Source organism: Pteropus medius, unplaced genomic scaffold (genome assembly GCF_902729225.1).
Source record: "Pteropus medius unplaced genomic scaffold, Ma_sr-lr_union100, whole genome shotgun sequence".
In the NCBI taxonomy this organism is placed as follows: Eukaryota; Metazoa; Chordata; class Mammalia; order Chiroptera; family Pteropodidae; genus Pteropus; species Pteropus medius.
In genome coordinates this window covers 14,672,697-14,693,956 of record NW_024354875.1, presented here as the reverse complement: position 1 = coordinate 14,693,956, position 21,260 = coordinate 14,672,697, and the positions used below count along the sequence as shown (strand labels likewise).

The window sequence follows — 21,260 nt, the reverse complement described above, 5'->3', positions numbered from 1 at the left end:
ATAATGAAATGAGATATCACGTTTTCCAGAAAATATTAACTTTGTCTACATTATTAGAGAAACAGACATTTGCAATAAGTAGCACCACTATTATACATACAAAAAAGAAGTAATTTCTACTATGTGTGAAAAAAGTAAAACAAATTTACATAAGGTAGTATATTAGACTGAGGGAAGCTATAGCAAAAAGTTATTAAATGTTCCATTTGTTTTTCAATAATCCAACATAAGTCAGCCAGAATAGAGACAATGGATACATATAAAGGTCGACAGAAATATTATTTTATAGAATACATGTTGCACATCCATATCCCTTGAGGGACAAATGCAAAACCTATGATAAATGAATACTCACTTATCTGTTTTTGGAACAAGGATTTGTAATTGCATATTTGCTTTTATCTGACAACTTTATCAATACACCTATTAGCATTTAGGCTTAATAGCTTTGACAAGATACAGAATAACTGAAGAAATATGCCTATTTAAAAAATATCGGGAAGCTTCCATTACTCATATGCTTTCTAAAATCAGGCAGATAAACATATTAGGTGGGAATGCTGTCTGCTGATAAGAAATCTGTTCCTTGTTTTAGGTGACCCTCCAAAGCACATTACTTGTAAAATATATGACGTCAAAAGGAAAGCATTCTAGAGTTAAATTTACTTTCAGGCAGGAAAAAGAGATTTAAACAGTATAAATTACATTAAATCATCTGGATTTTTCTATGTTCAACACAGAGAAATACTAAGTCATAGAGTCATTCAGTCTGAGCAAAGCAGGAATGTGTAAAAAATACAGCTGGGCTGCAAACTAAACCTGTAAATTTTTTTTGTTTGCATGCTAAAATATAAACTCATGTGATAAAACTATTTTTAGACAAGAATTTTTTTTCTTAGTAAGTACTGCTCTTTAACATTGTTTTCTGAAACATCTAAAAATAATCATTATTTCTCTAAGCCCTTTAGAGAAGATAAAAAACATATTTTGAAATATAACTTGAAACTATCTAAGATTAAATGAAATATTCAGAAACTTCAGAACATTTTCTTCTCTGGTCTCTTCCATTATTAGGTTTATTAAAGAGCTCTGGGAGTTTCAACTTACCGGTTTGAAATGCAGTCTTTACAGACTTATGCAGAGTGATTTGTGAACATGTCTGTTAGAGGATGTAACCATCCCTATCCTATACAGGCCCTTTAATTGCTTTTCTAGAGAAATATGAAAACATTCCAAAAGAGGTTAATATGAAGAACTTCTGATATCTTAATATATATTGTTCAGTTGATCAAGTTGTCAATACCTCTGCCAATACCACACTTTCTTAAATTCTATATTTCTATAGCAAATCTTGTTATCTGACAGAGCAAATTCATTTACCTTATTCTTTTTTAGGAATCTATGGCTATTCTCATCTCTATACTCTTTCATGTAAAATTTACACCCATGTAGAATTCCTCAAAAACCCTGTTGAGGTTTTTCACTGGAATCACATTGCTCTCTGAATCAATTTGGAAAAAACTGACATCTTGACTATATTGAATCTATTATATTAGTTCAATTCTCCATTTAGATCTTTAATGTTGCTCAATAGAGTTTATAGTTTTCTCATAGAGATCTTGCACACTTTTGTTCTTTTTATGTCTATATACTTTGTCTTTGTAGCTATAGTAAATAGTATCTTTTTTACCATTAGTTTATGTTAGAAATGTAACTTATTTTTGTATATTTATTTTATAGTCACCTTGCTAAACTCTCATGTTATTTCTAATACTTTAAATTATTTTGAGTTTCTCCTGTAGACAATCACGTCATCTACAAACAAAGGCAGTTTTATTTCTTCCTTTCAAATGCTTATATAGTTACCCCTCAGTATGGGGGGCAAGGGCAGGAAGGTTCCGGGAACCCCTGTGGATACTAAAATCCCAGGATGCTCAAGTCCTTTATATAAAAAGGCATAGTATTTACACATAACCTAGGTACATCCTCCTATATGCTTTAAATTATCTCTAGACTAACAATATTTAATACAATGTAAATGCTATGTAAATAATTGTTATCCTGTACTGTTTAGGAAATGAGGACAAAAATAAGTCTGTATGTGTTTAGTATAGACACAACCATAGTAGAGGCATACGTTGTTTTATTTTGCTTTATTATTTGTTATAGATAGTGTGTTTTTTACAAATAGAAGGAAAGACCCTCCACCAGCAAAAAGATTACCACTTGCTTTATTGCGGTACTCACTTTATTGTGGTGGTTTGGAACCAAAACCACAGTATCTCTGAGGTATGCCTATACACATCAGCAACAGAACAGTTTTTTACCAAGTATTTTAAATCCATGGTTGGTTGAATATGCAAATGTAAAATCCATGGATATGGAAGACCAACTGTACCTGATATTTCTTTTCTGTTCTTGCTGTGAGGACTCTGACCTCAACTAAAATATTAAATTGTCCTGTTATGATTTTAAAGAAAATGTCTCTAGGAAGCCCTAGCTATAGCAATCAGACAATAAAAAGAAACAAAAGGCATACAAATTGGAAAGGAAGAAATAAAACTGTCATTATTTGCAGATGACATGATACTATATATAGAGAACCCTAAAGACTCCATGATAAAACTATTACAACTGATAAATGAATTAATTAAAGTAGCAGGATATAAAATTAATATTAAGAAATTGGTTGTATTTTCATGCACTAATAATCGACTATCAAAGATGGAAATTAAGAAAACAATCCCATTTACAATTATATCAAAAAAAGAAAAACAACCCTAGGAATAAATTTCACTAAGGAGGTAATAAACCTATATTTGGAAAACTGTAAGACACTGACAAAATAAACTGAAGAAGATAGAAATAAATGGAAGCATATACTGTGCTCATGGATAAGAAGAATTAACATTGTTAAAATGTCCATACTACCCAAAACAATCTACAAATTCAATGCATCCTATCAAAATAACAATGGCATTTTTCACAGAACTAAAACAAATAATCCTAAAATTTATATGGAACCACAGAAGACTCAAGAAGCCAAAACAATCTTTTTAAGAAAGAAGAGCGAAGTTAGAGGTATCATGCTACCAGATATCAAACTATACCACTACAAAGACTAAAGTATTCAAAAGAGCATGGCACTGGTGTAAGAACATATACACAGATCATTGGAACAGAATGGAGAACCCAGAAATAAATTTACGTCTACATGGCCAATTAATTTACGGCAAAAGAGGCAAGAATATACAATGAAGACAGTCTCTTCATAAATGGTGCTGGGAAAAGGGGACAGACACATGTGAAAGAATGAAACTGGATCACTTTCTTACACCATATACAAAAATAAATTCAAAGTGAATTAAAGACTTAAATGTAAGACCCAAAGCCATAAAAACTCCCAGAAGAAAACAGAGGCAGCAAACTCTTTGACATTGCTCTTAATAACAGTTTTTTGGACATATCTCCTAAGGTGAAGGAAAAAATAAACGATTAGGACTACATCAAACTAAAAAGTTCCTGTACAACGAAGGAAACTATCAACAAAATGAAAAGAAACCTACTGAAACGGAAGAAGATACATGCCAATGATATATCTGATAAGTGATTAATATCCGAAATATATAAGGAACTCATATAACACCAAAAAAAAAAAGAAACAATTTGATTAAAAAATGGACAGAGAACCTGAATATATACTTCTCCAAAGAGGAGATACAGATGGCCAACAGACATATGGAAAGATGTTCAACATCACTAATCATCAAAGAAATTCAAACTAAAACCACCTGCCAGAATGGCTATCATCAATAAATTAGAAAACAAGTGTTGGTGAGGATGTGGAGAAAAGTGTTCCCTTGTGCACTGTTGGTGGGATTGCAAATTAGTGCAGCCACTAAGGAAAAGAGTTTGGCAGTTCCCCACAAAAGTAAAAGCAGAACTGCCTTATGACTCAGCGATTTTACTTCTGGGTGTGTATCCTACGATATCCAAAACACTTAATTGAAAAGATATATGCACCCCTATGTTCACTGCCGTGTTATTTACAACAGCCAAGATATGCAAGCAACCTAAGTGTCCATTATTAGATGATTGGATAAAAAAGATGTGGTACATAAATACATTGAAATATTACTTGGCCGTAAAGAATAATGAAATCTCACCATTTATGACAACATGAATGGACCTAGAGGGTAATATGTAAGTAAAATAAGTCAGAGAAAGACAAATACCGTATGATTTCATTTTTACATGTGGAATCTGAAAACCAAAATAAACAAACAACACAGAAACAAACTCATAGATAGAGAACATTTTGATGGTTGCCACATGGGAGCGGGTTTGGGAGGATAAGTAAAAAAGGGGAAAAGATTAAGATGTACAAACTGCCAGTTATAAAAACATCATAAGGATATAAAGTACAGCATGGAGAATATAGTCAATAATATTGTAAAAACTATGTATTGTGTCAGATGGATGCTAACCTTATTGGGATGATCATTTTGTAAATTATATAAATGTCTAATCACTATGTTGTACACCTGAAACTAATATTGTATGCTGACTGTAATTGAAAAATATTTTGCTAAAAGGTCCTCCCCACTCCGGTGTGAATGAGTCAATTAAATTTTTTATAAATTTATTGAAATAATGCTTTTTCTTCTTTAATCTGTTAATACGCTAAATAACACATATAGATTCCACCCTCTCATCCTCAATGTTAAATTATACTTGCATTCTTTTAATACCCTTCTTGATCACAATGTATTTTCTTTTTAAAAATATATTGTTGTATTTAGTTCATTACTGTTTTGTTTAGAACTTGATATTAATATTCGTGAGAATGAACTGTACTTTTACTTCCTCTTGCTTCTTTGTCTGGTTTAGATGTTAAGATTTTGATCTTTGTCTGGTGTGAATATTAAGGTTTTGATATAGATATAGCTGTTTATTGTTGAGTTTGAGGATATTTCTTCTTTATCTTTCTCTGGAGGAGTGTGTACGTTTGAAATGATCTTTTCTTGAAAAGTCAGAGGTCAGTTTTATCTGTGCAGGACTAGTTTTTTTAATGAGAAGGTTTAACTAAATATTTAATTCTTGAATGGTTACAGGATTATCTTGGCTTTTAATTTTTTCTTGCGTCAATTCTAGTAAGATAATTTTTAGGAGCTTGCACTTTTTATCTAAATTTTCACAATTTATTGGTATAAAGTTGTTCACACTATCCTCTTATTTTTTAAATCTCTATTTGATTTGTAGGTATGTATCCTCTTCCTTTTTTACTCATAATATCATTTACTTCTGCTTTTTCTCTTTAATTTTTAACTGATTAAACTTCCAGAGGTTTTTCTATTTTATAGGCCTTTTAAGAGATCTAATTTCAGGCTCTGTTGATCTCACCTGATAAATGTATGTTTTCCATTTCATTAATTTTTACCTGTTATCTAATTCTTTTCTTCTTTTTTAAAGGCTGTTGATCACTTTCTAACTCATTAAATTGGAAGTCTTGGTCATTATAATTTTCAGCCTCTCTCCTTTTCTAACGTAAGAATGCAAGGTTATATATCCTATAATTTTGACATATTTAGTTTTGTTCAGTTAAAAATACAGGTATCCCTTGCTTTCTGAAAGTTCGTGTTATGTCACTTCGCTTTCACGAAAGACCTACCTTAGTACAGTAATGGCTTTTTTAAAAAGCGAAAATCCTCTTCGGATTTCTTCTTTGATTAGAGAACATAGGTACGAATAGGTCTTTTGTAAAAGTAAAGTGGCATAATGTAACTTTCAGAAAGTGGGGGATACTCTTCACTTTATACCATTTCAATGTAGGGAAGGTTTCAGAGGAATGCTCTTCTTTCCCATGGTAAGGGAAACCTGTACTTCTTTTTTGGTTTACAAGTTATTCAACAGTATTTTTAAAAATATTTACAAATGTATAACATTTAAAAATTTATCTTTTTGCTGGTGACTTATTTATATGTCAGAGGAGACAGTCTATAAGCAATTCTTCGAAATTTATTGACACTTTGTGGTAAAATATGGTCAATTTTTCTAAGTCGTGAATCACCTTCTGTATATTCTTAAATATACAGAACATATATTTGTCTGTATAGAACTGAATATCCAGCAATTAGAGAATATGCATCATATTCTCAATTAGAGAATGATGCATATTCTCTAATTGCTGGATATTCAGTTCTATACAGACAAATATATGTTCAAATTTATTACGATATTAAATTGATCTATTTCTTCCTTTAATTTTATTGAATTTTAACATTTTAGCATATTTTGAAGCTATATCCTAAATATATGGACATCGTAAACTCCTTTTATACTTTTTTAGTGGGTTACCTGGGAAATTTTACTATGCATACTAGTAATCGATGGTGTATTCCTCCCCAGGCTTTCATGCTACTGTTGTCTAACATTATGTTTTATCATTTTTTTCAACCCCCGAAATTTTAAATAATAATATCTGTTAACTGTTAGTAGTACAGTATTTTACATAGATTTTATTGGATTTGCTAGTATTACTGCTATTTTTCCTTTTTACTCATTCTTCTAGCACCTCATATTTTCCTTTGGAATTATTTTTACTGATTTTTCTTAATTATTTCCTTTTAGAAGTTCCTTTAGTTTATGCCTCTTGGTGATAAACTCTTTGTTTTTGGTTATTTATCATATTTACACCCTTGGCTTTAAACAAAGTTTTGCTAGGCATCTAATTTTAGGTTGACAAATATTTTCTCGCAACACTTTAAAAATATTCCATTGATGTCTAGCTTCCATTGTTGCGTTAAGGAATCGGATGTCCATTTCACTGTTTCTTTTCAAGTGATGTGTTTCTCCTCCTCAGGCTGCTTTTAGCATCTTTCCTTATCGTTGATGTTCTGCAGTTTTACTACACAATCTCAAGGTACAAATTTCTTTTTATTTCTCTTGCTTGTTACTTATTGTGCTTCAGCTATCTGTAGACCTCTATTCTTCACCATTTCTGAAAAATTTTCAGTTATTAGCTCTTTAAATATCGTCTGTCCTTCATTTCTTCTATTTTCTCTGCCAGAATACTTGATTTGTCTTAGAATTTCAAATATTAGCCTAAAAATCTCTACTTTTATTACATGTTTTTCGTGTATTTGTTTTTCTCTACTGTATTATTGTTTTTAAACATCTCTTCCAATCCACTAATTCTCTCTTCAGCTGTGTCCAACCTGGTATATAACCCACCCTGCCAACTACTTATCTTTTTACTGTTAAAGCTCTCATTCCCTCTTTTCTTTATTCTGCTTTGTTTTACATGAGGTGAGGAGCCAATAACTGGCTCTCCTGACAGTTTTCCTATTAAATTCTTCTAATAGGAGGCACCAATGAGAGATTATAAGAAAAGAGTTGCTATTTGGGCAGTAGGGATAAGGTGGAACTGGAACCTATAAATTTGGAAGAAGTGGTGATATTTTGGTAATTCCAACTGTGGTTGAGGTAACACCACTTTGGTGAATCCAAAAGTGACTGCAACAGCTTCCCAGTGGGTTTAGGCTTATAGGCTCCACCCAAGGAAGTTAGCAGCTTCTGAGCTCTGGATATTATTTCTTTTTCCTCTTTATTTTGCTCTGTTAGTTATCCTCACTGCTCTTCTGGTTCTTTCTAATAATTTATCTAACCAATTCCCTATATTAAACTGTCCCTGTTTAAAATAATTAGAATAGTTTGTTTCCCTAACTAGATACTAACACATTCATCTACTAAGGATTTCTTTTTCATTTCAACAATTATATTTTCCACTTTTGTAAGTTCAAAACTGCCAGACTATTTTAAAAAACATTTTAAATTTGCTTTATTATTATTTTTTTAATATCAGCCAGTTCAATATCTGTAGTTGCTGGGGGTCTAAATGTATAATTTGTCATTTCTACTAACTCTCATTCATGGTGGCTTATTTCCTTATATGTTTGCTGGACTTTGATTATGAACTCATATTTGGTTGATATAATCTGTAAACAAAACAAAAAAGAGAAAAAAAAACCCATCTCAGGGCCTTAAGTGAGAATTATTTCTTTCAGATTCTCCATCTTGCTGTTGGCCTATAGCTTTCTTTCTGGTTTAAGTACTATTATTTTCATTTGCCATTAAGACAATTCCACCTGCCTTATGTGTTTACTGCTCAATCCAGGCCTTTTTTTTCTTCCCTGCTTGTTGAGATTTTACTTCTACATGTGGAAACTAGCAATGAAATAACATTAAGTTTTATGCAGAACTATTGTTTTATATTAAGACAGACCTTTATATTATATTATTTTGTATTAAAACAATATAAATATTGTTTTATATTAAGACAGTTTTATATTATACTGCTAGAAATGGATGTATTCAAAATAATTTTCTGCTATTCCACTCTTGTGCTATTTGAATATTTTCAAAAAAATAGAATTTTTATATGAAAATTCTAGTTTCTAAAAAAATTCTTTTAATACAGTAATGCAGACTTTACCAAGAATGTCTTACATCATTTTTTCCAATGAAATATTTTGTTTAATTTTAACAATACATAATAAAGTATGAATATCAATTTCTAATGCTTCATTAAATTATTATTATATAATACACTACAATATCTCCAAATTCTTTCCATTGAGTATAATAATAGGTAAAATTTAAATCTCATTAATATTAAAAACAGGAAGATAGAAGTCACAAAATATTTGTTACTCTCTAAACAGGTCAATGGATAGACAATAACTACATGTTTGTAATTACCTAATCAGTAAAATAAACATAAGATATACAAAATTCTAAGTGAATTTTTATAAACTAATGGATGTGATGGAGATACATTAAGATAAAGCTAACCAAAATTAATAAGTAAAAAAACACATTGATTAGAATTTAGTGAGTCATTTCAAGAGAGACTAAGATAAATATTTGTCTCTTATTTTTAATAATAAAAAATCCTTAAGTATTTCTGGTAAGGAAAAAAGTTCTTTCTAACACAGCTGATGAGCTATTTATGACATGGTATAAAAACTAAACTATCCTTATAAAAAGTTGAATTATTTATTCTACCTAAAAGCCATATGAAAAGAAATTTAATCATGCTCTCTTACTTTCTTTTACTGTTTAAAAGAAATGCTTAAAATAAGGAAATTAGATGCTACTCTTCAATCTTGGAAAGGCATGCTCCTAAACTCTTAAAACAGGTTAGCAATTTTGGAAGTTAATTTAAAAAAGTAGCAATATGATTCAGGTCAACTTTGAAGTTTATCAGGAAACCAAAAAGTTATTAAACTGATTTTTTACTATTTTATCTTTGCTTAGAATAGTTAAGGATTAATATAAAACCATTTCACTCACATAAACTATCACTTCTTAAGGAGTGAATATATACATAAATTAATGAATACTGCAGACAGCATTTTAAAAAAGGCAATTTATATGGCTTATCTATATAGTTCCTTACAAATGCTCTGCATTACAAAAGAAAATACAGCAAAGTTTTTTAAAGAGGTTTTCCAGGCTCAATTCTAAATCTTAACTACAATATAATAACTAATTTCTGCATTGTGGGAATATTTTTCCAAGTAAATTTAATGTAACAATAAAATGGGTACTTTAATTTTATTTGTTCCCATGATAACTTTAAGAAATATGCATTCACTCGATTCAACAAATTTTTGAAGCACAAAGTTTAAAATCAAAGCCTCAACTAACTTTCCTTGTCCTCCCTTCCTTCCTATAGGTACCTACTGTCAAGACTAACCTTGAAGAAGGGAGAGGATGTAGAATATTTATACAGTATAAAAGGGGCAGAAGACAAAGCAAAAGGGAAATACTGGAGAAAGCAAGTGAATTCCTGGAGGCACAGAGGAGAGACAAATTTTCAACCTCCATTTCAGATTTATATATTTTCTTACATTTTGAAGAAAAGAATTTAAGGGAAGCAGTCAGAGATATATAATTACAACATCAATGGTAAGATTGGAAGACTCACCGAGAAAGCAGTCAAAGGAGGCATTTATTTATTTGCATAAGCTGTCCACTATGCAAAGACATCAAAGTTGCATCTTAGTTGCTCTCAACAGGCAATGATTTTTGATTTCAGGATAATCTATCAATGTCTGAAGACAATTTTGATTATCATTTTGGGCATGTGTGTGTATGTGTGTGTATGCATGTGTTACTGGGATCTAGGGTAGAGATGCTGCTCAGCATCCTATAACACACAAGATAACTCCCTTCAAAAAGAACTGTTCATTCTAAAATGTCAATAGGGCTGAGGGTGAGAAACCATGGCTTATGTGTGCCCCTCTTTCAGTTTAAGTAAGAATGATGTGTGCCCCTCTTTCAGTTTAAGTAAGAATGATGGTTAGAGGAACTAACATTTGGCAGAAGTGATTCATTGAGAAAATTATTTGGGTGCTTACTGAAGGCAAAAATTGGATAAATTTCCCAGAGAAAGACAATGTATCTGACACCTCATTAAAAATTTTAAATGATGAAATGAAGATTTAAGATGAAAGTTAATCTAGTTCACTTACCAGTGAGCATTGGTCATCAGTGGCTGCCACAAAGTTTTGAATACTTTTCTTGTATTTTGTTAATTTTCGATAATATGATCTCAATCTTCTTAGGCAGAAATCAGAAAACTAGCATTCCCAGATTGTCTTACAGTGAGGTAAGTAACTTAGTTCCCAGCAATCAAATTCAGAGAGTGTGATTTGAAATTGGAAGTAAGCAACCTGTGGGTGCAACTCCTCTTAGAAAACTTGATGTGTTTGTTGGTGGAGATATTAGGTTCTTTGGGGATGACAGTGCTTCAGACTGATGTAACATAAGTGCTGGGTACCAGTGGAAGTAGTGTTTCTGCTAGAGGATCTCATGGAATATGCTTGTACAATGTTATTGACTGGATAACTTCAAAGCTGGCTCTCTGGTCTTGCTGGAGTCTGTTAGCTACTTAATTACTACCTTTTAACATGTCTTTTTTATTGTTAAACCGACTAGAGAGAATTATATTATTTGTAATAAAGCATGAAGACTCACAGAAAAATATGATTTAAAACTTTCTTCTCTAAACTTTTTTGTTACTAATAAAGTTAATAAAGATTCATCAAGAGGCCTAAGGCACGCTGTTAAACCACAGTGTTTTGGATCTGATGATTAGAGTATTTTCGTTAATAATATGTATTATACTTTGGAAAGGATGGTAAAATAAGAAAAAAGTCCAAGGCTGTGGCATTCAGGATCAATATTTAACATAAAATTTGTTTGCACACAGCAGGCATTAAATAATGTTAGCTAAGAGGTTAACCTGAATTCAAAATAAAATCACTATATTGTAATAATGATCAGGTATTTAAAATAGTATTGTTTTCTAATGTTAAGTAAAAAAAGCACACATAGGAGTAAAAAATGCTCCAAAATATAAGTATAGTTATATTGATATTTTATATATATACAGATGTATATTAAACATACACACACACACACACACATGCACACACACACTCTGTCCTTCTCATCTCAACCCTAGGGCATGGGAATAGGCTGGTCACCTTATCTTTTCTACTATTGGAAAGTACTTAAATGGAAGGCCAGCAAGAGCTAGACCTTCTTTTTCTTCTCTTTATTATTGCTTTAAATTTTAGGTTATACTTAGAAATTGTTCAATAAGCACTTGTTAACTAAATGTAATTTAGTTAATAAGAAAACTGAACACCTTAGTAAGACTGCTAAGAACAAATACAGAACCTGGTCTCATATTGCTTAATATTGCTCAAGGGTCTTTTACATTGTAAAAGATACTATGACAACTGAGGATTGTTAAACACCTACATATACATTCAGAATTGTTCCAAACTCTATTTGACTTTGTAATTAAAAAATACTTGGGCATGTGCATGTTCATTGTGTGTACACACACACACACGCACACTTATTTAGCCTGGAGCAAGTAAATAGGACTGTGTGCAATGTACTTACTAAGCTTTGCAACAATCCTTGGTGTGGCAAATTGGCACTTAGTTACCACTGTAACAGTAATGTAAGCAAGCAAGCCTAGATTCAACACTTAAAAGGAAAGTACTGAAAAAGCAGAGCGTGGAGGAAAGCCACAAAGTCAATTATAGTATTATAAATAATTCTAATTAGTAAATGCTTTAAAAAACTGATTGTAGTCACTTAATGACTATTGAAAGTATTTTATTTGGCTTGTATTTTTATTGAGGCTATTACAATATATATAACTGGTTTCAATCTCCAAAAAAAGGTGACTTGCATGTAGATAGAAGCATGTCCATTTTAAAGTTTAAGTCATCATCAATATTTATGTCATATTATTACCATTAATTTGAAATTTTCAATTATCTTAAGGGTTCTATTATACTCTGGTCCAGAAAGCCTTATGGTTTATCAATTATTAGAAAGATAATGGATGTAATGTATGATAAGTAAAAGCAAAGATGGTATTTGTAAAACTTCTCCTTTCAAAAACAAATACAGAACCCATTTGTATTTTTCACCATAGCAGATACAAATCAATAAAGATCATTACTGTTAGGTTATTATCTACGTTATTCAATATGTACTTCTCACTTTAATAAATGTTATCACTTAACAAGAGCTATTATACACCAAATTGACTGAAGTCTACCAAAATCATAAATGGAAATAAAAAATAAATAAAATCTTATCAAAGATATTCTTTCCTTCTGCCTCTTGAAAACTTTGAATAGCTAAACCTGTTTGAACAATTAGACCTGCTTGCTTTCCTATGGTATTATAGAGCTAATTTCTAATTTTTCACTAGAGTTTGTTCTTACCAAAATTAAAATTTAATTTTGTAGCTATATCAACATGTAATTCTTTTAAAAATTAGCTATGAACTATATACAACTAAACTATGTGTTTATTCTAGTATGCAACTAAAAGATATGGGTCTTCCTTATACTATAGAGAGCTAATTAGAACTACTCAAAGGCTAAATTACTTTTCCTTGATTACCCTGCTAGTAGAGTTGGTGAAAATCATTGGCAGAGCTATAGAAAATAACAATGACTGCCCAACACTCAACCTCAAGTACAAGTGCCTTTCCATTAAGTCTTTTTGTATGATATTTAACTATTAAATTCCTAAAACTTTTTTCTTCCATTTTTTCATTTCACTTAAACTCATGTTCTCTTTGCTAATCTTTCCCATCGTCTTACCTTTTGTTTTAATTTCTGTATTCTCACTTTTTCCTGTATTTGGAAATCTCCCTCTCTGTTCAAGGCTTTTTCTCCAAATTCATTATTATTACATTTCAGAAATATTGCATCATAACACTTTCTTACCAGAGAAGGCTCACAGGGTAATCATGATTTACTGTCCTTCACATAACAAGGATGAAAGTAATGATCCAACAATTATTAGCAGGCCATGCATTTGAACTGGATGTCTAGTAGTAAAAGATGGATTTTCATTAATGGACCTATATTGTTTTCACTAGGTACCACTGCAAGTCAATAATATGAGGTATATTGCCTGAGTTATATGTGTATCAGTTAACCATAAAGAGCCCAACAATCAGAAGAAATAAGGCAAATGTTTTCTTAAGAAAAAAATCTTCATTATCATTAAATATCTAATACAGATGAAAGAGTATATACGTTATGACATTTAACATATAGACATTTAATAAATAGGTAATGTTAATAAGACTAATGTTTATCTTCAAATAAGCTGATTTAGATAACAAAATTCACCTCCTGTTTTTCTAGATCCATCTTTGGTAATCAAAATCACTGACTTCCAAAACTACCCAGCAGGATTGTAAAGCATTCCTGCTCAGACCTCCACAGCATATTGTGCTTACTTTGATCACATTTACTATATTGCATTATCATCATTCAGTTTTCTTGTCTTAAGCAACTTGAGAATGGGGACTAGATCTTCTCTGCAACTTTAATCCAACCATAGTACCTACATATGTGTACATAATTTATACTGAATGAATAAATGAATACAAGCCAAATGAATACAGCTTTTTCAACAGGGTTGTCAATTACTAACACTAGGGGTGAATTTAATATATTGATTTTTTAAATATAAAAGTCACTAGATATTTAAGAGAGTCATAATACTGGTATTATGGGGGAAATAACTGGAAAAAAATCATTTTCCTATTCCTGATTGAGCTATACCAGTTAGGAGATTAGAGAATCAAAAAGGCTTTCATAGGAAGTATAAGAAGATGATAAAACCATCTGAAGTAATACGGACCTCAACTTGAGATTCTGAGCCTTTTGTTCCCACTCTAAATTATGAACTTCTTACTAAAAGATCAGACAGTTTGGAGACGCTTTAGCAAAATTTTGAAAATCTTGAAGTTCTGGAATTAACCTAGTATTTATAGCCTAGTTTCCTAGAGTATTTTTTTCTCCATCTGCTGGCTGTTGATATGCTGTAACCTTATATTCAGATTACAGAGGCACAGCAAAAATGAGTTTCTTTTTTTTAAAATATGTTACAATAAAAATTTGGCTTCAAATTTTGGTGTGAGACAGCTATTCTCTCATTAAAAAATATGAATGAGAAAAAAAGTAGGTCAATATTGGTGCTGAATCTTCTCTGTAAATAAAAGCTTTAAGATTTAATTCTATAAAATAATTTGACACAGGATCATTTATTTTCTCAGAGAAAGTATATGGTCATTGAAAGTGCAGAATATTATTGACATGTTTTATTTAATATATTTTGAATGTAGACTATAAAATCCTTGGTGAGATTAAAAATAAAAACTAAGAATCAAAAAAACTTATTTGCTGAAATGCTTATACATTTATCTTTCCTTAGAAAGCTATTATGTTTTCCATGAGGAAACAGTTTTTCATCTCTTAACATTTATGTTACGAATAACAATATTCCTTCTTACATAGAAGCATCAAAACAATTCTAAAATCCTTCTTCAAACATACTCATATATTCACACATACTTGGTCCCTCCTAGTTAACCCCTCCCACTTACACTTCTGCTTTTGGTTTAGACTCTTGGATTCAAAAATTATACCAGGTATTATCTGAATCTATGATAGTCTTTGTCTTCCCATTATTTATTAATAAACAGTAAATATCTTTAAAAAATTAAACTACAGTACCATTTAATCTTCTGGATTTTATTTTGACTTATCAGCTCTTAATGTCAAACAACCAAAAAAAGTAATATTTGACTTCCGAACAGAAAACAAGTATTAATTTGCTTATAAAGACTACATAGGTTATGAGTACGAAGAATGTAGAATTTATACTTAGAGAAAGGTAAAGGAAGAAAAACACAGTTTTACTTCCTGTATGTACATAGGCATAATATATACAAATAACACACATAATGTAAATATACATATCATACCAGATTTTAAAAAATTGTGATGTACTCAAAATATTTAAAATTGCATATATTTTAATAAGTATCCCCTTAAAAAAAATAAAACACTATGGTAATTTATGATACAAAGCAAGTATCAAAAACTAGGCAATTTCTTAGTACAAAGTCTTTTAAAAATATGTTTTTCAGTTTAATAAATAATCACCTCTATAGAGTGGTGACAATGATTTATTATAAAACATAGATGGCAGAAAAGGTTCCTGGACAAAACTTTTGTTATACTTGATCTAGCCAGGTAAAGTGAGGGGATGAAGAAAAAGTAATGTGTGGCAGGTGGGGCAGAGACTGTGGAGAGAGTAAATGCAGTGGTTTTAGGTGTCTCTTGAAATAGCAGTCTACTGTACGTCCTCCAAGGGCATTTGCTTAAAATCTGTGTGGTGCATTTGCATAAAGAATTTAATATGGCTCACAAATACATTATAGTTTACCTTTTCTTGAGGGAAGGAGATTATTAATCACCATATTAATTTTGCTTCATAATTTTATCACTTTGGACAAAGAGAAAGTGTTTGGCCTTTTTTCTTATACAACTAGAAAATTTGACTTATAGTGAAATAGGCTTTAACTCTTAGTGAGCATACTCAAGTTTTAAAAAGTTATTACAATTTTTCATTTCAGTGTTAAGTTCAAACTTGGAGAAATGTTGCAAGAATAGGATGAGGTACTCTTCAGAGAATCATCCAGATTCCTCAGTTGTTTACATTTTGCCTCATTTGCTTTATCATCTAAGTATTTAATTTGTTCTTTTCAGAGTAAGTTGGAGGGATGTGTCAATTTACTTCTAAAAACTTCAGTAAATATTGCCTTAGAACATGGACATTCTCTTACATAATGACTATATAATTTTTAAAATCCAGAAATTTAATATATCTAATGCATGGTCCATATTCAATTTTTAAATAATTGTCCCTATAATGTCCTCTGTAGCATTTTATACTTTTGTTTAATCCCTGGCCAGAATCCAATCCATTATCACATTAATTTATTTGTTAATGTCTCTTTAGTTTCCTCTAAAATGGAACCTTTATTCTCCTTTGCCTTCCTTGATTTTGACATTTTTGAAGAATGCAGGCCAGTTATTTTGCTAAATGTTCATCATTTTAAGTTTGTCTGATGTTTCCTCATGATTAGCTTTAGGTTACGCATTTTGGTGAGAATACTACAGAGGCAATGCTGTGTCCTTTTTAAGTTCATTGTACCAGAAGGCACATGAAATGTGGGTTTAATCCAATATTGGTGGTGTTCACTTTGATCACTTTGTTAATATGATGTTCATCAGTTTCTCCACTGTTAAATTATTGGGTTCTCTTTAGAATTGCTAAGTAATCTGTGGGGAAATATTTTGAAACTATTAAATTTTTCTCACTAATTTCAGCTTCCATTCATGATTTTCTAATCCCATTATCCCTTCTATTAGTTGGCATTCTAATTTAAGGAAGAGCTTTCTCTTCTCTCTTATTTATTTATTTATTCTTTTATATTGGTATCGACAGAAGGATTTTATTTTACTTAGTGTTATAATTCAGTCATATCATTATTTATTTTGATGCTCAAATTGTCCCAGATTTGGCCAGTGAGGATCTTTTCAAGCTGACTTCTATCTCAAATATTTTTTGCAAATAAATTTTTCTTTAAAAAAAAGCCCAATTATTACACATTTCACTCTACCTCCAAATAAATAAAATATTCTTCTATTATTTTTGTGTTTTTTTATAGCAGAAAGTTATTATAATGTCAAATTAAAAAATGTTCTAACAGAATAAGCTATAACATATGACACTGATGATTAATAAATTAAATGATGAAAAACAACGCTGTTCTATTTCAGAAAAATTATTTCTTCTTTAGTTATTATTTCCTTAGAGTTGTAAGATACACATTTTTTTCAAGTAAAAAATGACATATGCATAGTTTTAGAATATTTTATCTAAAAACCATAAAGACTAACACTATATAACATCTTAAAAAAATCTTTAATAGTCTATTCTGCATACTCTAAGATCATGCATATATTATTTTTAATTAATTAGAAAGATCTAATTAAATGTGGAGTTATGATGCTGTAACCTAAGATATTTTTTCAAATAACATTGGTCCCTCACAAGCAAACAACTGGAATTTTTGCTTATAAATGTACAGTTCTCTTTTTTTCTTGTAATGAGAAAAATATAAATAGACAATTTAAAATCACTGAATATAACATTTCAGAATTATAAGGAAGTTTGGAATATATTCAGTCCTGTATTTTCCAAACTATGTTCTGAGGATTATTTAATATATGTAGTTTAGATATAGGGCAAGACAGAAACCTTTAACACTATATCCATCTTTTGGAAACTCAAAATGCATATTAATATTGGGTACAGAAACTGAACTTTGTTCAATCTAAAATTTCCTAATTTTGAGCACAAGACTTAGAATTTTTTTTTGAAGTTCATTCTTAATATCTAGCTGGGAAATGGCAATCTCATTTTTCAGAAGAGAACTGTCTTCTGTTATGCCTCATAGATAGTTGACAGCAAATCCAAAACAGAAAATGCAAAACTCCTGACTACTGGTAGTTGTGTGTGTCTCATGGCAATGCATTTCTTCCTATATTAACACAAGATCACCTTAGAACTTTTGCAGCTGGAGTCCTCTTTACCAAGAATAGCAAGAGTAGAAAATAGTAATTGTGTAACATGCTTTGATGTTCTAATTAATGTCTAGTGATTGCTGTCCAAATTACAAGATCAGTGGTTCTGTGCTGTGGAATTTAGCTTCTATAATTTAACATACTATATGACCTTTAAAAATAAGTAGTTATGGTAATTTCCTATTTGTCTGACCAAATAAATAATGTGAGTCCTTCTTGTATTATAGACTAGATCCTGTGCAAAGTTGCAACAGCTATACTAGTAAATATCGGACAAATTCATTCATTCATTCAGCCTATAACTGACCTTTAAAAAATGGATTTGTAACAGCTCTCTCTATAGAAACAGGAATGAAACGGGACAGTTAGTCTCTCAAACTAGTGTCTTGGATAGGATTTGATGTGATGAAAAATAGTGTTTGAGGTTAACAAGTTAGGGAAATGTTGGGTTTAAAGATTTTTCTCCAGGACTATTTAGAAGTTTTTGCATGATAGTGGCATTGCAAATTTTCAAGACAGAAAAAATATGAAAAATGTGTGTATGTGTGTGTGTGTGTGTGTGTGTGTTTTAATTCCCCAGATTTATTTTGTAGCTAATATTTTCTTCTCAACTCCATGAAACAGCTTTTTGAAGATTGTTTTATGAAACACCAGTTTGGGAAATACCGATTTTATGAAAAGGAAGAACATCATCCAGGAACTGGAGACAAATCAAAACTAGGTTTACTGTTCAATCATAGTTGTATTTCCAGTCTTGATAAGTCTATACCCATTCCCCCAAAAAGGTGTTAACATACTCTGCCCTACACTTTTTGTTTTAGAGCCCTGGTTCTGAGCCACTCTTTTGTATTTGTTCATTGCATCTCATTCTGCTTAGCTTCTGTCTCACCTAGCTGAAGTCCTTACTTATTTCTGTCTCTCCTTGCACTTTAGATTTGATTCTAGGCACTGGCTTTCTAGCATATGGCCTTAGACTTCTCAATATGGATTCTGGCCATCTGCTCTAGTACTTCATAGTTCTCCCTGGCTATATAAAGAAACCTATAAATTAGCTGGCAAGCTAATCTTTCTATCATCAACAGGACAAACAAAAATACAGAGTTGATCTTTAGCACATCTGTGCTTTAATTTTCTCAGCTAAGAATTGTGATATCATCTATTGTTTCTTTTATTCTAAAATAATTTTACGATGAGTAAAGAGAATACAAATCAGATTCTTTCAGTGCATATATGATGCTCTATTTGAAAGTCAGTTACCTGTGCAGATGCTTTAATTCATTCAGTGCTTTTCTTTCAGGGTTTTATTTTTTATACAGAAGTATTAAAGGGTGAAACAGCTTTCCACACAGGCAGAATATGGCTTCCTGAATATAAAGTGTGACTTTTTTGGAAGAGATGCTCTATAACCAATCTGATTGATGAGAAAATTAATTTCTCCCAGTGAACATAATTTTATAATGCAGATTCTAGATACTATTTAATTTTTAATAGTTTAACAGAGTTCATTCCAAATTAGGAAATGGCAATGGACTAATTGCACATTATTGTAGTTAGATTTCAAAATTAGTAGATTACGATAATTCTAAACAAAAGGTAAATAATGGAGGAAAAATCTATAAGTCTTATCTAGTAGGATTTAAAATTTAAAAATGAAAAAGATTATGTGTGCATTTTAAACTGAATTATAAAAGCATTATATTTTATATTTGAATATTTTTAAAACAATATTTTAATGCTAACTTAAAAATAATTGGGTAGGCTTTCAGAGACATTTTAAAATACCAGCAATATTAAACAGTGTGCACCCTGTAATTGTAGCATCTGGAACCAGAATGTTTCTGAGGTTTCACAGTAAATATCAGCAATGTAGCACACTCTACCTTGATTTTCAATATCTAGGTCACATGGACCACTTTGAATACTGTGAATAGGGAAAAAAAGCAAGGAGGGAGATTTTTATAGAGCCACCAAGAAATCATAACAGCATTCAAATTATGAGAAAAAAAATCAGTATAACTTGGGTTTTAAAATAACAATTTCTACATAAAATAGAAGATAGTGTCCTAAAAATGAACTTCTCATCTATTATATAAATTGAACAAAACCTTGGAGGAGCATTATTTACTTAATAAAATGTCTTTTGTTTTTACTACTCCCTCAGATGTGTTCGTATGTGTGTTTGCACACTGTATGTGTGTGTGTGTGTGTGTGTGCACGTGCACTCTGAACAGTCAGGATCAGATAAGAACATACTGAAAATAAATATATTGTTAATCAAAAGCATATGCAATTTAGAAAAAAATCTTTGTGTAGTTAGCAGTAATCGGAAACGATAGCTTCCACTTACAATAAAGGCAAATAGGTATGATAATGATATCTGAAATTACGATCTTTTTATTTATATAAAAGAGACATAGAGGGTTGATAATATATTTTAATTACAAAAAATGCACAGTGGTTTTACAGTTTCTTATAGCAATAATCATACAGTTGCAGATGTTTGGAGCCTGGTATCATTTTTACTGTATTTTTTTACAGTAATTTTTTATCATTTTCTTTGAAATCTACTGAATTTATCAGGTTACAGATTTAAAATTTCTATTTGTTCCATCCCCAAATTATTATGTGAAGTACAGGAAGGAAATATGTTTCTTAGCAAAAAAGAGAAGCCCTAATAATCCATAATAAAATTCTGCTACTGCTTATAATTTTTATATATGTATAGTTATTTTTAAGGGAGATAGAAATGCAAGCAACTTGTCTAAGCGTATTTTTCTAAATCTATTCAATAATATTAAAGGGAAAGCACATATATGTCAGCATAACAATTAAGATGGGAAAACACTGAAAAATACATTTAAATGACCAGAGTTTATAGAGACAGAATTTTGATATGCTATTCCTATTATCAAGACTTGGCTATAATCAACGTATATTTCTTTAACAGCATGAAAACATAAATATATTTTAATCAAGTACACAAAGGAGCTGCTTCAGACTGCAAGAATACAGGAAAAGTGCTTTTTACACGTAACATTCCATTAGTTGGCAGCAGTTCCCTTGAAAGCACCAAAATTTTCACACAGATACAGGTTAGGAGATTTGGATTAGAGAATTGTTATTGGTATGAGGATATTTTAAAGGTGTTTTAAAAAGGGGTCTATAATATGAAGAAAAGGGAAAAATTAATATACATATTTTTAT

At 30.7% G+C, this 21,260-nt stretch overlaps 1 protein-coding gene across 9 annotated transcripts in view; it reads right to left on the bottom strand.

Moving 5' to 3' along the window:
- MBD5 (methyl-CpG binding domain protein 5) overlaps positions 1-21,260 on the bottom strand; it is a 369,565-nt gene that overhangs the window by 90,006 nt on the left and 258,299 nt on the right. Inside the window, exon 3 of one of the 9 annotated variants that reach the window (XM_039855717.1) lies at positions 13,332-13,435. The exons of the other annotated variants lie outside the window; for them this stretch is intronic. The gene's annotated coding sequence lies outside the window, so the exon portion shown is untranslated. The remainder of the gene's footprint in view (positions 1-13,331; positions 13,436-21,260) is intronic. 9 annotated transcript variants of the gene reach the window in all.